Source organism: Notechis scutatus, chromosome 2, assembly GCF_049901735.1.
Source record: "Notechis scutatus isolate UNSWTSFEM ecotype Mainland chromosome 2, rNotScu1.2, whole genome shotgun sequence".
Classification (NCBI taxonomy): Eukaryota; Metazoa; Chordata; class Lepidosauria; order Squamata; family Elapidae; genus Notechis; species Notechis scutatus.
Window position 1 is genome coordinate 17,563,235 of NC_142010.1, and position 21,534 is coordinate 17,584,768.

Sequence of the window (21,534 nt, forward strand, 5' to 3'; positions counted from 1 at the left end):
CTTGCTTCAGAGGCAGAGTCGTTGGGGTGTCAATCCGTCTTGATTGCATGGATCCTCCCCGTCCCTCTGATCTGTGCTGCTGAGTTATCAGAGGACTCTGCAGCTCATGGCTCATCGATGGCTTCTTTAAAGGATACATCCTCCCAGGCCAAGAGTTTCTTTTGTAGGGCTGGGTCCCTCGTTCCCGGGATGATTCGGTCTCGAATCATTCCTTCAATGTCTGGGAACCTGCAGTTTTTGGCTATCTTCTGCAAGTCGCCCATGAATGAGTTGATCATCTCTCCCTCTCTCTGGCTCCATGTATAAAAGTCATACTGGCTTGCCAGATAGGAGGGAGAGGGGCCGTAGTGTCCTTTGAGTGCCCATTGGAGTTCATCCCAGGACATGCTCTGCAGGTCATCTGCTACTAGGGCATCTGCCATCTCATTTCGGTGTCACAGTAGGTCAAGAACAATGCTTTTTTCTGAGGGTTCCGGTTTGTCAGGCTTCGGAGGCAGCAGGAATTCACATTTGTGCGCGATCCCTGCTGCGCTCGCTGCTGGAGTGCCTTCGATCCAATTGGATTGGGAGGCTATAGTTTATCCTGTAGGGATAACTGAAGAGAGGGGAGATCCGGGCAGGGGTCTAGGGATAACGCACCCCCCTTCCCCAGCTGGCTTAACTCCCTTTTCCAAAGGTGGTGGAGCGGCGGTCAGCAATGGCTGCCACAAAGAACCTCTCAGCCGGACAAGTTTTGTGCAGGAGGAAGTGAAGAAAGTGAAGGCTTTTGGCTGAACCGGGACAACAATCAACATCTGAATACCCTGGAACTTTGGCTCTTTAAGTGATATATTGTTTCCCAGAAGATCGTAAAGCTGCGGTGGAAAGTAAAAGGGAAAGCTTTTTTTTCTCTCCTCACTCTCCTTCCCTACGGAGACAGCAGATGGAAATCGGAAATACCCGCTTTGGCAGCAGAAGGTACTAACTTTGAAAATTAAAGCCAAGGGGACATTAGATTTCTAAACACTGACATTTAAAAATTAAAATCTTTTTGCTTTAAGTGGGAAGGAAGAGAGGTAAATGATTTATACCAACATTTGTTGAAGGAGATTGCTTGGAGTTTTATAAGATCAGAGATTAAATTGCAATAAAACTTCCAAAAAATACCTTGGAATTGTGTAATTGAATTCTACCCCAGGAAGAGAAAGTAGAAGAAAGTGCTAAATGAAACAGACTGTGCTGATTGTGCTGACTTTGATTGCTTGATGACTTTGGGACTTTTGTGAACTATCTTTTGAAAGACTAAGAAAACATTTGGATTGTTTAAATTTTTTTTCACAATGGTATCTGTTGAAGAACTGAAAATGCAATTTGAAAAATTAAGAGAAGAGGAAGAAGAAGGCAAGGGCTCCTTTGGATCTATCCTTTGCTTCTTAGAAATGGCGATTTCTACTTATCAGGAAATGCAACAAGAAAAAGGCTGGGATGATGAAGAAGAAGCCATCTTTAATGGACATATGATTTTAAATGAGAAAGAAAAGGGTAAAAAGGAAAAGAAAATGGAAAATTTAAGTTCTAAAAAAACAACCAAGAAAGGGAAAAATAAGGTGAAAAATCGATATAATGTCAGAAAGCAACAGAAAAGAGGAATACAACAGAGAGGGGAGACTAAAAGGCTGGAGATTGAGAGAGGGGGGTGTAAAAAGGCTAGATTTGACAAGGAAGGAAGGGAAAAAGTGAAGGGAAGTTATAAAGGCTTTAAAAAAGATGCTAATAAACAGGTTTTTTTCAGAGATAAAGGGTAAAACATAATCTAAAAAGAGATTCTGCAAAAGTACACTAGATTGTATTGTAGTATTTGTATTTGAAATAGAGTTAGAAAATTGAAATAACATATGTGTTAATAGAATATTGTAGGGAATGTATAAAATGTCTACGATTTAATTAATAGAGTTTAATTAATTAATTTGTTATGGAACATTATTTTTAATATACTATAAGATCATTATGTTTTATATTTTAAAATGTTATGTAGAATGTACTAAGCAGAATCAGAATAGAAACTATGGATTATTTTAAGTGTTAAATTTGGGGGAAAGATAGAAAGGTGTCATACTTCAACCAGTGATTACAGGAAAAAGTTTGTGTTAAAAAGAAAAGATAAATAGATAATTGAAAAAGAATGGACAAAAGATACAAGTATAATGATTTAAATTGAGATTAAATAAATAAAATAGAATTAAGAGAGTGAAAAGAGGGGAGAAGACATATGGAAAATATAGAATGTTAAATAAGATATGAAATAGTATATAAGGTGAGCATGAATTTGATTTATGTCTGTACAAAAAGTTGTAACCCGGGGTTAAGCCGCTTTCTAAAAAGAAGTTTTATGTTTTTATGTTATGTATTTTGTTTGCTTATGTTTGTTTATCGAGGATTAATGATGTTGGATAAGAACATATGAAATAGTAATAATATGAAATATAGTAATATGAAATACATGAAAGTATAAGTTTAATGAATATAATTGAACAGAAATAAAGGAAGAAACAGTGAGAAGTTGGAAAAGAGTAATAAGATATGAAGTTGAATATATAAGATGCATATTAAATTGTGTGCGGAAATGTGATAATTTAGAATTATGTTGTACTTAAATGAGATGTTTTATTTGTTTTGTTAAGCAGTTTTTAGAAAAGATGTTCTATGTTCTTATGTTTTATCTTTTGTTTGTCTGTGTATTGTCTTTGAAAATTAATAAAATTTGTTAAAAAAAAAAAAAGAACAATGCTTTTTTCTGTGCATCAGGGGCCGCTTGAAGGCCGTTGACTTCCAGGTGTAGGTCAAATTGGCCCATGTATGAAGATCATTTCTCCTTTGTCGTGTCATAGGGGATCGACATTGGGTGGTGTGCCAGGCTGCTCGAGCCATGTTGGTCGGCAGGACCGCAATTGTTGTGATGGCTGGTAAAATGGCATCTGAGTCCCACGAGGTGTCCTTTGTTCTCTCCACAGCTCAGGATTCCACCTTCATTGCCAGTGTTAGATGTGACCATGGGAATAAGAGGCAGGATGCGGTAGGCACAGGTAACAGTCTTTATTTGGTGGATTAAGAAAAAGCTGCAGCTGGCACCAGCTTTTGTAGCCGTGGCTGGCGCCGGGTTTGTAGCTGGCACTCTCCAAGGCTTCAGCCACTGATGGGACTTCATTTCTCCCACCAGTGGCTGGGCCAATGAGTGGAGTTTGTTAGCCCAGTGGTCCCCAACCTTTTTTATGCCGCAGCCCGTTACCGTCATCAGCTGGGCGCCGCCATCTTGTTTTGATGAAAAAGTGCTTCCGGTGAGCTCACCGAAGCACTTTTTTATCAAAACAAGATGGCGGCGCTTAGCGCTTCAGTGAGCTTTTCCGGGTAGAAATGGTTTTCTACCCGAAAAGCTCACGAAGCGCTGCGCCGCTATCTTGTTTTGATGAAAAGTGCTTCTGGTGAGCTTTCTACCCGGAAAAGCTCACCGGAAGCACTTTTTCATCAAAACAAGATGGCGGCACCCAGCAAACCAGCGGCCCGGTAGGATTTGGTCCACGGACCGGTACCGGTCCACGGACCGATGGTTGGGGACCCCTGTGTTAGCCGACTCCACTCTATGGCCATATTAGGTAATACTTAACACCAACCTCAGTTTGGAGAAGGCGGAGTCTCGTCGCTGCGATACAGCTGCTATCTCGGGGCTCTGAGATAGCTGCTGATATCCCCGCTCCAGGTCGGTCCCAACGGACCTAAACCATCCCGTAGAGACGGTGATAGTAAGGGGCGCGTTCTGTAGATCCCAGGGGACATTGCAAGTCCCTGGTTGATCCAGAAGAAGCCCTTTTACCATCGGCGGGGAGGCAGCCATTAAGCTGCTGAAGCTGGGACAGCTCCGGAAGGAAGAGATCGTAAGAGAAAGTGTATCGGCTTGGTGAGGACTTTTTTTTTTTTTTAATATTAATATTGGGACTAAAGGACACTCTAAGAATGAGAAGAAATCTGTAAGATTATTGACAAAACTGACTTAGCGGCGATTTTTAAAGAGAAATGTCAAAGTGAGGCTTGGCTTTTTATTTTTACCTTTTTTTTTCTTTCATTGAACTTCTATGGTGATCTAGTTAAGCAGACTGGTTTTTTCTTTTATATTTACTAGTTCTTTTTTCTCCTTTTTGACTGTTTATATTTTATAAAATAGAGGCCCCCTTTAGTTTTGTTTTGTTTTAAATTAAATATATATATTTTCGGTTTTTTTAAGGCTTTTTTAAGGGGGAAGAAGGGGGAGTGGTTTTAAGAAATTTTGCAACACTGCCAACTAGAGGCTTGAAAATATTTTATTTGAAGTTGAGAGCTGGGAAAAAACTTCTTCTTCAAGGCTATTGAAGTGATATGATAAAGGGAAGATAGAGGGAAGAGCACTGGAGGATGTTTATACAGGTGCACTTCGGGACTTCTATTATTAATTGAATATCTGAAGCTTGGCTTTGAAATGTGTGGAGAAGCCAAATAAGAGCCTTGGATAAATAAAAGGCAGTGGGTGCTTTTTATTCTTTATTTTTTATCAACTGTTCTATCCCTCCCCCCCAACCCCACAGCATTTTGTAATATTGGTATACTTATTTTTATTTTTTTATTTTACCTCATTTTTAGTTTATTTTTAAAGGGGAAGCCTCAGTATATTTACTTTTTCCTTTTTATTCTTTTTTTTATTGGGATTTTTGCTTTCTTATTTCTACTTCTGACTTATTTTTATGGATATTTTTATTTTTGAGATCTCTCAATTGGATTAAGGTGGGAAGAACCTGAAGAACTTCTTCTTTTTTTATTATTATTATTATTATTATTATTATTATTATTATTATTATTATTATTATTATTATTATTATTTTACATTGTTGGCTTTATTTTGTCTCTTTTTTCTCTTCATTTTTAATTTTTACTTCTGAATTATAATTGAGTATTTCACAATTGGATTAAGGTCTTGAAGAACCTGAAGAATTTTTCTTTTTTAATTTTGGGCTTTTTACTTCTTTTTGGCTTTTTTTTTTTTTTTTTTTTGGTGTTTTCCCTTTTTCTAATTGGATTATAATTGGTCACCTTATTAACTGGATTAAAAGAACCGGAAGACGCTGAATCACGGAATGAGTAAGAGAATTTTACCTCCGGGCATTTCAACTTCTGCTCCTGTTTCCCCATCAACTGGAGGACGACTTTCTATAATGGCAAAGCAAGATAAAGCACAAATGGATTTAATGACGGTTATGCAAGGAATACAAGATCTTAAAGTGAGCATGGAACAAAGAATGGAGAGTATTGATCAAAGAATTGGGAAGATTGATGAAAAATTTGAAAATTTTCAACAAATGATGGTGAATCATGATGAGAGAATCCAAAAAATAGAAGAGAAAGACAAGCAAAGAGATGACATAATTGGAAATATCGATAATAGATTAACAACGGTTGAACAAGAAAAAAGTGGGATGTTGAAGTGGGAGATGGACAGGTCAGAATTTTATCTTAGATTTCAAAATATTGAGGAGGAAAAAGGACAAAATTTGGCTGCAGTAATGATTGAAATCTTGGCTGGAGCCTTGGAAATAACAGAAGAAAAGATGATGGATGGAGTAGATGAGATATATCGAGTTTTCACAAGATATGCGACAAGGAACCAACTACCAAGAGAGGTTCATGTTAGATTCACCAAAAAAACTATTAAAACCCAAATATTACAAGTGGCAAGAGAGAGGGTGTTGAAGTATAAAGACAAAGAGATTGTGGTCTTAAAACAAGTACCTAGAAAAGTGAGAGAGATTAGAAGAGAATATCGATTTTTGACTAAAAGGCTATTGGAAAAAGAGGTGAACTATAGATGGCTGATTCCAGGAGGATTAATGTTTACGTGGCAAGAACAGAGATACAGAATTGATTCAATTGAGAAAGCAGAAATATTCTACAAGGAATTCTTTGAAAGAAGAGAAATGGAGATAGGAAAAGAGAACATTTCAACTGAATCTGAAGAGGACCAGATGGAAATGAGAAAAGAGGAAGGTGCAATAGGTGGACAAGTGGAGACCAAAGAACAACGTGAAGTAAGATCCACGAGAGCTGTTAGACTTAAATATAAAGTATAACCATGGAGGAAAAAAAATGATTTCTATTAATATAAATGGACTGAATTCAGCTACTAAAAGAAGAAAAACCTTTCACAAATTAGAGAAGCTAAAATTTGATATAATTTGCCTACAAGAAGTACACATTAAAAAACAACACGAACAACTACTGGCACGATCAAAATTAGGGAAAATATTTACTTCTCTGACTTACTGTAAGAAAAGAGGAGTGTTTTTGTATATTAAGGAAACTATTCCAGCAAAACTGACTTTTACTGATGAAGACGGAAGAGTATTAATGGTTGAAATAGTGGACAATAATACAAAAACACTTTTGGTTGCAATTTATGCCCCGAATGATAAACAAGAAGAATTTTATAAAAAATTACACATGAAAATAATTGAACTGGACTACGCTAATATACTTATGATGGGAGATTTTAATGGAATTGTAGACAATAAATTGGATTATACAGTAAAAGCAACACAACAAAATAGGAAGACTCTCCCTAAAACTTTTTTTAAAATGACAGATGAATTAAATCTTAAAGACATATGGAGAGAAAGAAATGCTAAAACTCAACAATATACTTTTTATTCCAATAGACATTTATCATGGTCCAGAATAGATATGATTTGGACATCAACGGAATTATTATCTAATATTCAAGAAATAAATATTGAAACAAGTACATGGGCAGACCATAATCCAATGACAATTAAATGGAAAGAACAAAAAAGAAGATTTAGATGGACATTAAATAATACTATTTTAAAGGAAAAAAAAAATTTACACAATGGATGGAAAAAGAATTGGCCTTCTTCTTCAATGTAAACACTTCAATACAGAATGTTTGGGATACAATGAAGGCATATGCAAGAGGATTAATAATAGACTATTCAAAGAAAAAGAACATTAGGAAGAGGCAAATGATTAAAGCTTTAGAAGATGACCATAAAAAATTGGAAAAAGAATTACAAAAAGCGCCAAAAAAAAAAAGATATTAGACTTAAAATGGACATAATTAAACATAAAATGGATCAAGCAGAGAAAGAAGAACTGGCACAAAAAATTAGAAGTGCTAAACAGAATTATTTTGAAGATGCAAATAGGCCAGGTAGTTGGTTAGCATATAAATTGAGAAAAGAGAAAGAATCAAGGAAAATATTACAGTTAATAGACAATCAAGGTCAAGTATGCTATGGTAATAAAGAGAAAAAAGCAATCATTCGAGATTTTTATGGACAATTATATAAACAGGAGGATCTTGATGAGGGAAAAATTAAACAGTATTTACAAAATGCTAACCTACCTAAGATACCTGATGAAACTGGGGAAATGTTAGAAAGTGCTATAACAATGATGGAATTAACTGAAGCACTCAATAGACAGAACAATGGAAAAGCACCAGGACCAGATGGTCTCCCGGTAGAATTTTATAGAACACTACAAGAATCGTTGAGCATTCCACTATTAGAAGTCATGAATGAAATTATGGTAAATAAGAAAATACCTAAAACATGGTCAGAAGCTTATATTACACTTATCCCAAAAGAAGGGGTTGACCCATTACAAATTAAGAACTATAGACCTATTTCCTTATTGAATGCAGATTACAAAATCTTTGCTTCAATCTTGGCAGAGAGGCTTAAAAAATATTTAAATAATTTTATTCACCCTGATCAGAATGGATTTTTACCAAAGAGACAAATTAAAGACAATATGAGGATAATCCTGGATACATTGGAATATTATGAGGCGCATCCTGAAAAACAAATGGCTTTGATATTCTTAGATGCCCAAAAGGCATTTGATAACGTGAATTGGAGATTTATGCTATTATTATTGGAACAGATGGGCTTTGCTAGAAAATTTATTCAAGCAATAGAAGCCATATATTATGAGCAAACGGCAAAAGTAATGATAGATGGAGAACTTACAGACTCTATTAATATTAAAAAAAGGTACAAGACAAGGATGTCCATTATCTCCTTTGTTATTTGTATTGACTTTGGAAGTGTTAAATAGAAATATTAGAGAGGATACAAATATAAAAGGAATGAAAGTTAAAAAGGAGGAATTTAAATTGCAAGCCTTTGCAGACGACTTGGTTTTTATTCTGGAAGATCCTCTTGAGACAGCTTTAAAATTATTCGAAAAGATAGAGACGTATGGTGAGATGGCTGGCTTGAAAATAAATAAAGACAAAACAAAGATTTTGACAAAGAACATGTTATTAAGACAAAGAGAAGAGCTGACAGACCTATTGAAAATTCAAGTTACGAATAAAGTTAAATATTTGGGGATATATTTGACGTCAAGATGTACTACACTGAAAGAGAATAACTATATTAAACTTAAGCAGCAGATAGCATCTGATCTGAAAAAATGGGAAAACTTACAATTGTCACTGATAGGTAGAATTTCAACAATTAAGATGAATATTTTACCTAGAATGTTATATTTGTTTCAAACAATACCAATTAGGTTAGGTAAAGACTATTTTGAAGAATTAAATAAAATTGTGTTGAAGTATATATGGCAAGGTAAGAAAGCGAGAATAAAATTAAAACTTTTACAGGATGCTAGAACTAGAGGAGGATTTGGCCTTCCTAATTGGGAGTTGTATTATCAAGCTGCAAATTTAATGTGGGCTAAAGAATGGATAACGTTAAGAAAGACTAGATTGTTGGCATTAGAAGGACATGATTTACTATTGGGTTAGCATGCTTTTCTATGGTATAAGGGAACTAAATCACAGGGTTATTTTAGAAGGCATTATATACGGGAATCGTTATGGTTGAATTGGGAGAAAATTAAGAAACAATGTTATTTGAAAATTCCAGTTTGGTTATCAACTATTGAAGCCTTTTCTTATCCTATAATTTATAAGAAGGAACAAACAGTTAGATATGGGGAATTATTAGATGAAAAGGGTGAACTTAAAACGATGCAAAATTTAGAAGAACAAGGTATAAAGATGAATTGGTTTTCATATGCGCAAATACATTCAAGGTATCTTAAAGATTCCAAAATGGAAGGATTTTATAACAAAATGACTGATTTAGATAGGATTTTGACAGGTACTGATGAAAAAGTGATTAAAAATTATATAATTATTTGTTGGAAATTAAATTGGAGGATGAACAAGTTAAAGAAACGATGATTGCTTGGGGGAAGAATTTTGGATATGGGATTGACTTAGAGAAATGGCAAAAGTTGTGGCCTCAAAATTATAAAATGACAATGTCAACAGCATATAAAGAAAATTTGTATAAGATGTTTTACAGGTGGCATTTTCCTCCGACAAGAATAGCAAGAATGTTCAAGAACAAATCTGAAAAGTGCTGGAAATGTCATCAGATTCCTGGTTCATATTACCATATGTGGTGGACTTGTGAGGAGGCCAGGAAATACTGGACTAGAATTCGCATATGGTTGGAAAAAATGACAAAGAAACATATAGATTTGAAGCCAGAGATTTTTTTATTGGGAATCTTACCTGATACATATAATAAAAACTTAAAGTATTTGATTGTAAATGTATTAACAGCAGCGAGAATTGTATTTGCTAAAAATTGGAAGAGTGAGAAAATACCGTTAGAGGAAGAAATCATTAAGAAAATATTGGAATGTGCTGAAATGAGTAGATTGACATTTGAAATTAGAGAACAAGAAGATAAACAATTTTATGAAGTTTGGGATCTTTTTTATCAATGGTTAGATAATACAATATAATAATAGAATAGTTAGAAATTTAGGAAATAATGAATATACATTTTTTCTTGGTCTTGATAACACTTTTAGAATATTTTATTAAGATAGACTTGGTATGATTTTATGATTTGTTATAAAATAAAGTAACTAAATTACAGTTATCTCGCTTAAGTATGAATTAGTAAAATTATAGTCAAATGATTGTTTAATAATGATATTAGGATATATAATTTTTGATTGATAATATGAGTTATTATGTAACATAATTATTATGATGACTATGAAATGGATGCACAAAAAGGAGTGGTAAACCAACCGATACACTGTCTGTAAATATATGAAGAATGATGATGTTTTTTATGTTATGTTTTATGTTTTTTGTGTTTTTGTTTGTCGTTAAAATCAATAAAAACTTTTAATATAAAAAAAAAAAAAACCACCAACCTCAGGTTATGATGATTTGAATTGAGCAGAAAATCCGAAAGAATAGCCTATTCCTTAAGGGCAGAAAGAGGATTAACTCATTTCCAGCAGAAAACTGTGATACTCTTTTGTATCAAAAAATAAATTTTGGCCTGCTAAAAGTCTACTCAATTTAGATTTCCGGTTGGGCACTGTGTCGATGCAGATCTGAGGAGTGGATTGCCACTCTGAAAGATTCTGAGTTTCACTGTTTGGCGGCTTTTAGGAGCATGCCAGACCCCACAGGGGTAGCCAAAAGAAAGGCGCAGAGGTCTCGGGAGGTACCATGATACCAGAGACTGTCAAAAGAACCCCCTGAAAACCAACAGCAGAAAAGGGAGATCATGACAATCAGAACCAGAGATGCAGTAGCCCAGTGGCCTAAAGAAGAAGGAAGTAAAGAGTGGGAAACAGCAGGCTGAGCAGTGGGAAGGCATGTTTAAAGATTTCCAGAATATTAGTGTATATTACAAAGGAACATTGAAGCTCCGAACTAAACGGTGTAGAGAAGTGGTGGAATTATCGGCAGGATCACTGACTAGAAAAATGGCTGAGATTTATGCTGACTAATGGAATGGTGAAACTCGAGGGGACGAAGGATGAGGCAACAACTTTGAGAGTTGAGGAGTGAACTATAAAACTATATTGTCTGTTTGTTTGAGAATTGGGAAAAGAAAGAAAAAGAAGTGATGGTGTTTAAGTGGTACAGGGAGAATGAAAGAACAGTTTAAGAGTGTAAGATTTAGAAAAGAAATTTTGACTCATTGAAAGATTGAAGGAGGACTTCCAGTTTGCAAGGCTTCGGCAGCGGTAGGGATTCGCGATACTGCACGATCCCTGCTGCGTTCGCTGCCAAGGTTGCCCCGATCCGTTCGGATTTGGGGGATATAGCTGCCCCGTAGAGGCAGCTGAAGACAGGGGGGATCCGGATAGGGGCTTGGGGGTGTCGCAGACCCCCTCCCCACCTGGCAAAACCCCCTTTTCCCAAGGCGGATGAGCGGCGGTCAGTAATGGCCGCCACGAAGAAACCTGCAGCCGGACAAGATCGTGCAGGAGGAAGAAAGCGGGAAGAACAGTGAAAGTTGTTTTTGGACCGGGACAAAGCAAGAGAGAGTGCCCTGGAATCTTGAAGGTTGCTAAGGATACATTGTTTCCAGAGAGAGTTACAAGCGGCGAATATCCTAAAAGGGAAAGTTTTTTCTTTTTCTTTTCACTCTCCTTCCTAACGTGACAGCGGATGGAATCATGAGAGAAATCCGAAAACCTGCATTGGAGGTAATTGAATGCTGAAGGGATAAGGATTTCTGAACATTTAAACGAAAAAAAAAAAATCTTTTTGGCTGTGAGTGGGAAGGGAGAGGAAAAAAAAATTGGAGCAAATTTGAAAATAAGGAGAAGATTGCCTAAAATTCTAAAATGTTATTAAACATCAATAAGACTTCTAAAAAATATATCTTAAATGGAACTCTGTGACTAAACTTTAGCCTCGGAAAGAGAAAGTGAAGAAGGAGAAAGTATTTAGGGGAAATGGCTTGTTTGGATTGTTTGCTGATTCTGGAACCTCTGAGAATTTTCTCTGATTGAAAGCACTTGGGTGGTTGTTTGGAAAAACTTTTTCTCTATACAATGGCACCACTTGTGGATGGATTGAAACTTGTATACCAAAAATATGAAAAAGAAAAGCAAGAAGGGAAGGATGTTCTTGGCACTCTTTTTCAATTTTTAGAAATGGCGGTTTGTACTTATGTAAAACTGAATGTGCAACAGGATGATTGGGACAAAGAAGAAGCCATTTTTGATGAACAAGTGACTTTGGTTGGGGAAGGAAAGGAGAAAGAGAAAAAGGAAAAGAAGACTTTGAGATTTGGAAAAACAGCCAAAAAGGAGAAGAATGAGGTGAAAGGGGGATATTATGTTAGAAAACAACAGAAAGGAGGAAAGCAGAATAAAAGGGAGGTGGAGAGACAAGGGGGTAAAGAAGACAAGGAGAAGAATAAGCAAGGGAGAAAGGAAGGGATGAGAAGCCTTAATGGTGGGGAGCAAGATGCAAAGAAACAAAAGTCTTTTAGAGATAATGGGTAAACTTTATTGAAAAGGGGATTCTGGAAAGGTACATAAGATTGTATTTTTATATTTGTACTTAGAAATAACTTTAGAAAATTGGAAATAATATGCAATTTAAAATGTGATAAAATATTTAGTATAATTTAGTGAAATTTTTGTTAAGAAAAGGGGAATACCTTAATGAAACAATGATTTAAGATATGTGATGTGGGGGGGGGGGGATAATTTTGGAAAGCATAAGTGTTCCCATAAAGGTATGATATTTAATTGAAATGGGTAAAATGCTTAAGATATAAATGATTGTTAATATTAATGATTAGACTATGTTATCCTAGTGATTTTTTTGTGAAATGAGAGATTTGAAGTAGGAGAAGGGGGAACATTTTAATGAAATAATGATTTATAATATGTGATGTGTGGGGGGAAATAACTATGGAAAGTAGGTGCTCCCATAAAAGTATGTGATTTAATTGAAAAGTAATGTGCTAAGTGTTTAAGATATAAATGATTACTAATATTAATGAATAGATTTGTATTGGTATTGATAATATTGTATAATTTTAGAATGTACCAGACAGAATCCCAATGTAAGCTATGTATTCTATATTAAGTATTATAGATGTAGGGGAAAGAGATAAAGGCGTCATACTCCAATTAGTGTACAGGAGAAGTTTTTCTTTAAAGAAGAAAGATAAATGGATAGCTGGAAATAGAACAGACAAAGAATAAAAATATTATGACTTGAATTGAGATGAGATAAATAAAATAAAATTAAGAAAATTTAAAAGAGAGGAGAAGCTATATAAAAAATTGAAAATGCTAATAAGATATGGAATGATATACAAAATGAACATGAATTTGAACTGGTGTCTGTACCAAGAGTTTTAACCCGGGACTAAACAACTTTCAGAAAAGAGGTTTTTTATGTTTTTATGTTTTGTGTTTTTGTGTGTTTATGCTTGGTTGAGCTAATAAAACCTTGGAGGAATGTTAGAAAAGGATAATGGAGAATAAAAGATAGAAGAGAATAAAGTAAGCCAGAAAGGAAAAATAAGTATAGTGAATAAAAACATATAAAATAGATAAATATAGAAAAGAAATATAATTGAATGAAAGTATAAGGAGAAATAATGAGGAATATGAAAGGATATCTATGTGTTTATAAGGAGATGTGTCAATGATGTATAAAATGTTTTATTTGCTTAGAATTTACAAATAACTTTCAGAAAAAAGGTTTCATGTTCGTATGTTTTATGCTTTGTATTTCTTTAAAAATTAATAAAATTTGTTCAAAAAAAAAAAAAGAAAGAAAGATTGGAGGAAAGGACTGGGAAAAAAGAAACTTATCTGGCAAATATTTATAGACAACTGTGACAACGAAAATAAGGAAGATTTGATTTACTTAAGATCTTTAAGTGGAACTGTGACTGTGTGGGAGTAAAAGAATAAAAGAGTAAGAAGAAAATATATAATAGAAAGAAGAAACGAAGCAGAGAAATTGACTGTGCAATTTTGAAAGAGGACATTTTGAATCCAGAGCTGTAACAAGATATTCAACAAAAAGATTATGGACTTTAGTTAAAAGATACATAAACTCATTTAAACAACATTGGTAGAAAATAAATTTGATAGATATAGATACATTAGAATATTGAATATAGAATAATGTTTAATACTGATTGAACTCTTTTTGATTAATTGAATGATTGTTGGAAAGTGAGTTAAATATATTATTAAGAATCTTAAGGAAATAGATTAATACATATATATAGGAACTCAAATATCTTAATGAACTGGGAGCTCTAATTATTTATATCAATTAATTAAGTATATAGGACTGTAGTTTTCTGATTAATTATATTTACATTTGTTTAATTATATCTATAGTGGATTAACTATATTTATATTCGATTAATACTTAACTCTTTAAATATTAGATTATTTGAATACATAAAGAATAGAAGTAAGATTTTTTTGAGAGTATTCATAATAGAAAATTTTTAATTAACAACATATGTCCTAAAACTTACATTGAACTGAAAGGAAAGGATAATATAACTCTACTAGGGATAGTTGATGGTGGATTGGAGAGAACTGCTACAGATAGTCAAAATGGCAACAACAATTACAACTGTAAAAATCAAGGAAGAAACCTACAACAGTGACATCTTCACCTCTGGGACAGAGATTGATAGATGCAATGTTACTAGCAGAAAAGACAAGCTCTGCTGAAAGTCTGCAGACAGTGCAGACAACACTTTCTATGATGCAGGAATGATGGTAAAAACCCACAAATTGATATTGAGGAATCACGAAGATATGAAAATGGAGATGAGAACTGAAATAGGAGGAGTGAAGAATGAGATACAAAATCTGGATAGTAAAATTGGAATGACGCAGGAGGCAATGATAAAGAATGAACAGAAATTAAACACAGTAGAGGCCAGAATGGAGGTGGTGGAAAAGAGACTAGAGGAATTGGAACAAAAGTGGAAAGTCTTATACTGCAAACTTCGAGATTCGGTGGTGCATATAGAATTAGAAAAAGCATATTTCTATCTGAGATTTCAGCATGTTGTTGAAGACAGAAAGGAAGACCTACATGCAATAATGATGAACCTAATAGCAGCGACTCTACAGAAAAATAAACAGGAAATTGAGAATGACATTGACAATTTTAACAGAGTATACACACACTACGTCTGAGGACACAGGCTACCTCGAGAAGTCCATATTAGATTCACGAGAAAGATGACATGAGACCTGCTATACAGTAGAGATGAGCCATTGATATATAAAGATCATGAAATAGTGACATTGAAACAAATACCCAGGAGAGTTAGAGAGCAGAGAAGGGGTTAGCAGTTTCTGTCAACTCAGCTAATCAAGAATGGTATACCATTCAGATGGCTTACCCCGGAGGGGTTCCTAGTAGCATGGCAGGACAAGAAATATAAAATTGATACAATAGAGAAAGCACAGCAATTTCGAGAACAATATTTGGGACTCGAGGAAGAACAGTAAAGTAGGGAACACCTAAATACAAGAAGTCAGGAAGAACAACTTTCCAAAGAGAAAGAACCCGTATCACAGTTAGAATCTCAGAACCTTAGAGAAGAAGAAGAAGACAACAGACCAAGAACAAGAGAACCCAGAACAAGGAATGAAACAAGAAACGTCCTACACAGACAGTAACACGAACAAAGAAATCACCCTATTTTCAGTTAACATCAATGGTTTAAATTCATCATCAAAAGGAAAACAGACACTTGAAAAACTCAAAAAACAAAATGCAGACATAGCCTGTATCAAGAAGTTTACATTATAGATAACCAGGCAGACCTTTTAAAGGATATTAATTTAGGTAAAGTGTATTGGGCTCTTTCAAACCAAAAAAAAGGGAGCATCGTAGTATATGTAAAAGATTGGCTGTAACACAAACAAATATATAAAGATGAAGAAGGGAGAATATTATTTATAGAAATAATATTAAATCAGAAAAAAGATCTTATTAGTTGCAATATACATGCCAAATGTAAATCAAAAAGAATTTTATGCCAGACTCCACCACAAGATAATAAAAACTGAATATACAAGCGTATGCATTGTAGAAGACCATAATGCTGTTCCGGACAAAGATAAAGACTATAGAAGCTCCAAAAAGAAAAAAAGAAAAGAAAAGGAGATTACTCCCATCTTCTTTTAACAATATGGTGAGAGAGGTCATCCCCATCTTCAAAAAGGGAGACCCAAGCCTAGTTGAAAATTACAGGCCAATCTCCTTATGCTGCGTCACCTGTAAAGTCATGGAATCAGTTATTAACCAATCCATCATCCTTCACTTAGAGACAAATAACCTACTCTCCAATAAACAATTTGGTTTCAGAAAAAAACTATCCTGTAATCTGCAACTATTACACTGCAAAAACATATGGACGACACAACTCGACCAGGGCAAAACAATAGACGCAATCTACATAGACTTCTGTAAAGCCTTTGATTCAGTGGTACACGACAAATTACTCCTAAAAATAAAATCCTATGGTATCTCTGGACAACTGAATAACTGGATAGAAGCATTCCTGTCAAACAGACAACAAATGGTCAAAAATCGGGAGCGTCCTATCAAATCCAGTACCTGTCAATAGTGGTGTTCCCCAAGGCAGTGTTCTAGGACCAACTCTCTTCATACTCTACATAAACGACCTCTGTGATCATATTAAGAGCAATTGCGTTCTCTTCGCTGATGATGTAAAGCTGTTCAATACCACAGACAATACTGCTACCCTACAAAAAGATCTTGACTATGTATCCGAATGGTCAAACAAATGGCAACTTCAAATCTCAACAAATAAATGCTCTGTCTTACATATTGGCAAAAAAAATCAGAAAATAAAATACAAGCTGAATAGTCAAGATCTTGTTGATGACCCAAGCTCTGTAAAGGACCTTGGAATACTCACCTCTAATGATCTAAGTGCTAGAGCACACTGCAACTACATAGAAATTGAGAATGACATTGAGCTTTTTCTCTGGTAATTTTAACAGAGTATACAAAACACTAGACCAATACTGAGGACACAGGCTGGACCCACACTCGATCTGATATCCATATTAGAAAAAGTCCAGAAATTTTCACAGAAAGATGACATGAGACCTCGCTATACAGAATAGAGATGAGCCATTGATATATAAAGATCATGAAATAGTGACATTGAAACAAATACCCAGGAGAGTTAGAGAGCAGAGAAGGGGTTAGCAGTTTCTGTCAACTCAGCTAATCAAGAATGGTATACCATTCAGATGGCTTACCCGGAGGGGTTCCTAGTAGCATGGCAGGACAAGAGAATATAAAATTGATACAATAGAGAAAGCACAGCAATTTCGAAGAACAATATTTGGGACTCGAGGAAGAACAGTAAAGTAGGGAACACCTAAATACAAGAAGTCAGGAAGAACAACTTTCCAAAGAGAAAGAACCCGTATCACAGTTAGAATCTCAGAACCTTAGAGAAGAAGAAGAAGACAACAGACCAAGAACAAGAGAACCCAGAACAAGGAATGAAACAAGAAACGTCCTACAGACAGTAACACGAACAAAGAAATCACCCTATTTTCAGTTAACATCAATGGTTTAAATTCATCATCAAAAGGAAAACAGACACTTGAAAAACTCAAAAACAAAATGCAGACATAGCCTGTATCAAGAAGTTTACATTATAGATAACCAGGCAGACCTTTAAAGGATATTAATTTAGGTAAAATGTATTGGGCTCTTTCAAACCAAAAAAAAGGGAGCATCATAGTATATGTAAAAGATTGGCTGTAACACAAACAAATATATAAAGATGAAGAAGGGAGAATATTATTTATAGAAATAATATTAAATCAGAAAAAAGATCTTATTAGTTGCAATATACATGCCAAATGTAAATCAAAAAGAATTTTATGCCAGACTCCACCACAAGATAATAAAAACTGAATATACAGGCGTATGCATTGTAGAAGACCATAATGCTGTTCCGGACAAAGATAAAGACTATAGAAGCTCCAAAAGAAAAAAAGAAAAGAAAAGGAGATTACTCCCATCTTCTTTTAACAATATGGTGAGAGAATTAAATCTGAAAGACACGTGGAGAGAAAAACAATACATCTTCTTTCCCAACCCCCATCACTCTTGGTCCAGAATAGATCAGATTTGGATGGACCCAGGTCTAATGGAGAACATTGAAAAGATAAAGATCTTGCCGAACGCATGGGCCGACCATAATCCTATTCAAATTAAGTGGAAAGGAAAGAGAAAGATCGGAAGATGGACATTTAATAATAGTATACTAAGAGATAAGGAATATATTGGAATGATGAAAAAAGAACTGAAAATATTTTTTGAAATTAATAAGAGAGAACATACGTCCCTACAGAACCTCTGGGACACGACAAAAGCCTATGTGAGAGGTCTAACAATTGCCTACAACATTAAAAGGAACAAAGAAAAAAGGCAACAGCAAAATGTGTGGAGGGAGAAATTCAAAGATTTGGAAGCAAGTAGACAAAATGATCCAAATAATCAAAATATTAAGAAAAAAAATAGATTTGGTAAAACATAAGATAAATTTAAGTACACAGGAAGACCTGGCCCAAAAAATCAAATTAGCAAAAGAAAAATATTTTGAAAACGCAAATAGAATGATCATAACTCTCTAAGATCAAGAAGGGAAAGTATGTACTCAGGCCAAGCAAAAGAAAGAAATCACCAAGGATTTTTTTACAAATTTATACAACCAAGAAGAAGTACCAGAAGAACTCATTAATCAATACTTGAAAGAAAAAAAATTGCTGGAAATTACTGATGAAGAGAAGCACACTTTAAATAATAAAATATCGATAGAAGAAATTAGGAAGGCAATTGGAGCACAAAAAAAACCAAATATGACCCCAGGCCCAGATGGAATTTCATCTGAATTGTATAAGGAGTTTCAAGAGCTATTAGAGGAGTTAATGACAGACCTATATAATGAAGCCTTGGAAAGTGCTAATGTACCAAAATCATGGACTGAAGCATATATATCCCTCATTCATAAAGAGCAATCAGACTCACAAAAAATCCAAAATTACAGACCAATATCACTTTTAAATGTAGATTACAAGATTTTGGCCACAATACTGGTGGAAAGACTAAAGAGAGCATTAAGCAGAACTATTCATACCGATCAGAACAGGTTTCTTCCATGCAGACAAATGAAGACAAACACAAGAATAATCATGGACGTTCTAGAATTTTATGAAGTACATACAACCAAAACAATGGCTTTGATGTTCCTAGATGCCCAGAAGGCTTTTGACAACCTGAATCGGCAATTTCTTATCAAACAATTGACAGGTATGAAATTTGGTGAAAAATTCTTAGGATTTATCAAGACAATATATAATACCCAACCTGCAAAAATATTAATAAATGGGGAAAATACACATACTATAAGGATAAGCAAGGGAGTAAGACAAGGATTCCTCCTAGCCCCTCTACTCTATATATTAGCAGAAGAGACGTTATTAGCACAAATTCGACAAAATCAAGAGATCAGGGGATTAAAAGTTAAAAAAGAGGAGTATAAACTGCAAGCATTCGCCGATGATATGGCATTTATATTGGAAGACCCTTTAGAAATGACCCCCATTCTAATGTAAGAAATAGAACAATATTGGTGGCGGGGCTGAAAATCAACAAAGAAAAAACAAAAGTGATAACAAAAAATTGTACAAAAGAACAAAAGGAAGAACTAACAAACAAATTAGGGATATAGGTGGTAAACAAAGTAAAATACTTAGGGATATGGTTGACAGCCAGGTGCTCGTCAATTAAAAAAGATAATTACGATAAAGTAATAATTCAAATATTCAAAGACTTAGATAATTGGGCCAACTTACAAGTATCTTTATTGGGTCATATCGCAATAGTAAAAATGAATGTTTTGCCAAAATTGTTGTTCCTATTTTAGACAGTGCCAGTCAAGTTGGAGAAAAGCTTTTTTGAAAAATTAAATAAACATATATCCAAATTTATATGGCAGAGGAAAAAACCCAGAGTAAAATATAAATTGCTACAGGATGTCGGAAAGAAAGGAGGCTTCAACCTTCCAGACTTTGAAATATATTATCATGCTGCTATAGCAACTTGGCTCAAAGACTGGGTTAATCTGATAAATAAAAGGATTCTAACATTAGAGGACTTTGATCTCCAACTTGGCCGGCACACGTTCATGTTGGATGGAAAGAGCAAACATCATTCGTATTTTCAAAGGCATTGTATAAGGAACGTTTTATTAAATATTTGGGAAAAGATTTTAAAAAAACATTATCCTAAGGTCCCATTTTAGTTATTCACAATGGAGGCAGTTACACATCCAAACGTTTTAGACTATGATAACATTGTAAGATACAAAGCCTTATTACATGAAACTGGAGAGTTAAAGGGTAGGAATCAAATTCAAATCCAAGGAAAGGAGATAGCATGGTGGCCTTATGCACAAATACAAACGTATTATAAAAAAGATAAAGAACAATTTGGCTTTAATATGACTCACCAAGAATTAGACAAGATTTGGCATGGAGAGGAAAGAAAAATGACTAGTAAATATACAAGTATCTCTTGGACTATAAATTAAAAGAAGAAACAGTTAAAGAATTACACAAGTGGGAACATATTTGGCAAATAAATTACAGATTAACCATGTCAGTCTTGTATAAAGAAAATTTGTATAAAATGGTTTACTGTTGGCATCTACCACTTGCGAGACTGGCTAAGATGTTCCCGAACCTCCTGCCAAATTGTTGGAAGTATAACTGCATCCAGGGAACATACTTTCACATGTGGTGGATGTGCCCATGTGCTCAGAAGTTTTGGCGAAACATTAGAAATTGGATACTAAACATAACTAAACAAGATGTAAAACTTGAACCCAAAACCTTCCTGCTAGGCATGATAGATTTAAAAATGGGAAAAAAACACGAATATTTTATCTTGCACATTATAACAGCAGCCAGAATAAGCTATGCACAAAATTGGAAATTGTCTACTTCCCCCTCAGAGTAGATGGTCATCAAAAAAATTCACAAGTGCGCAGAGATGAATAGCCTAACTAAATTATTAAAAAATAACCAAGATAGTGATTACTATAAAACATGGAATTGTTCGTATGAATGGTTAAAGAAAAGGCAATACCTGACAACTGGATAAGTTATGAAATTATGGAAGACATGCATTTAATTATAAAGTATTTGGTGAAATTAAAGCATTAAAAGAACGAAGAAGGTACCGTAACAAGGCAGATCACGTCAGTGTTAGGGGAAAAAATGTGTACCATTGTTCAACTTATGCTGATATATATATAAATAAATAGATAGATAGATGATAGATAGATAGATAGATAGATAGATAGATAGATAGATAGATAGATAGAGATAGAGATAGAGATAGATAGATAGATAGATAGATAGATAGATAGATAGATAGATAGATAGATAGATAGATAGATAGATAGATAGATAGATAGATAGATAGATAGATAGATAGATAGATAGATATAGATATAGATATAGATGATATAGATATAGATATAGATATAGATATATAGATATAGATATAGATATAGATATAGATAGATAGATAGATAGATAGATAGATAG

At 34.4% G+C, this 21,534-nt stretch overlaps 1 long non-coding RNA gene across 1 annotated transcript in view; it reads left to right on the forward strand.

Moving 5' to 3' along the window:
- The window catches only part of LOC148131849 (uncharacterized), a 387,282-nt gene that overhangs the window by 74,023 nt on the left and 291,725 nt on the right, over positions 1-21,534 (forward strand). The window lies entirely within an intron of this gene.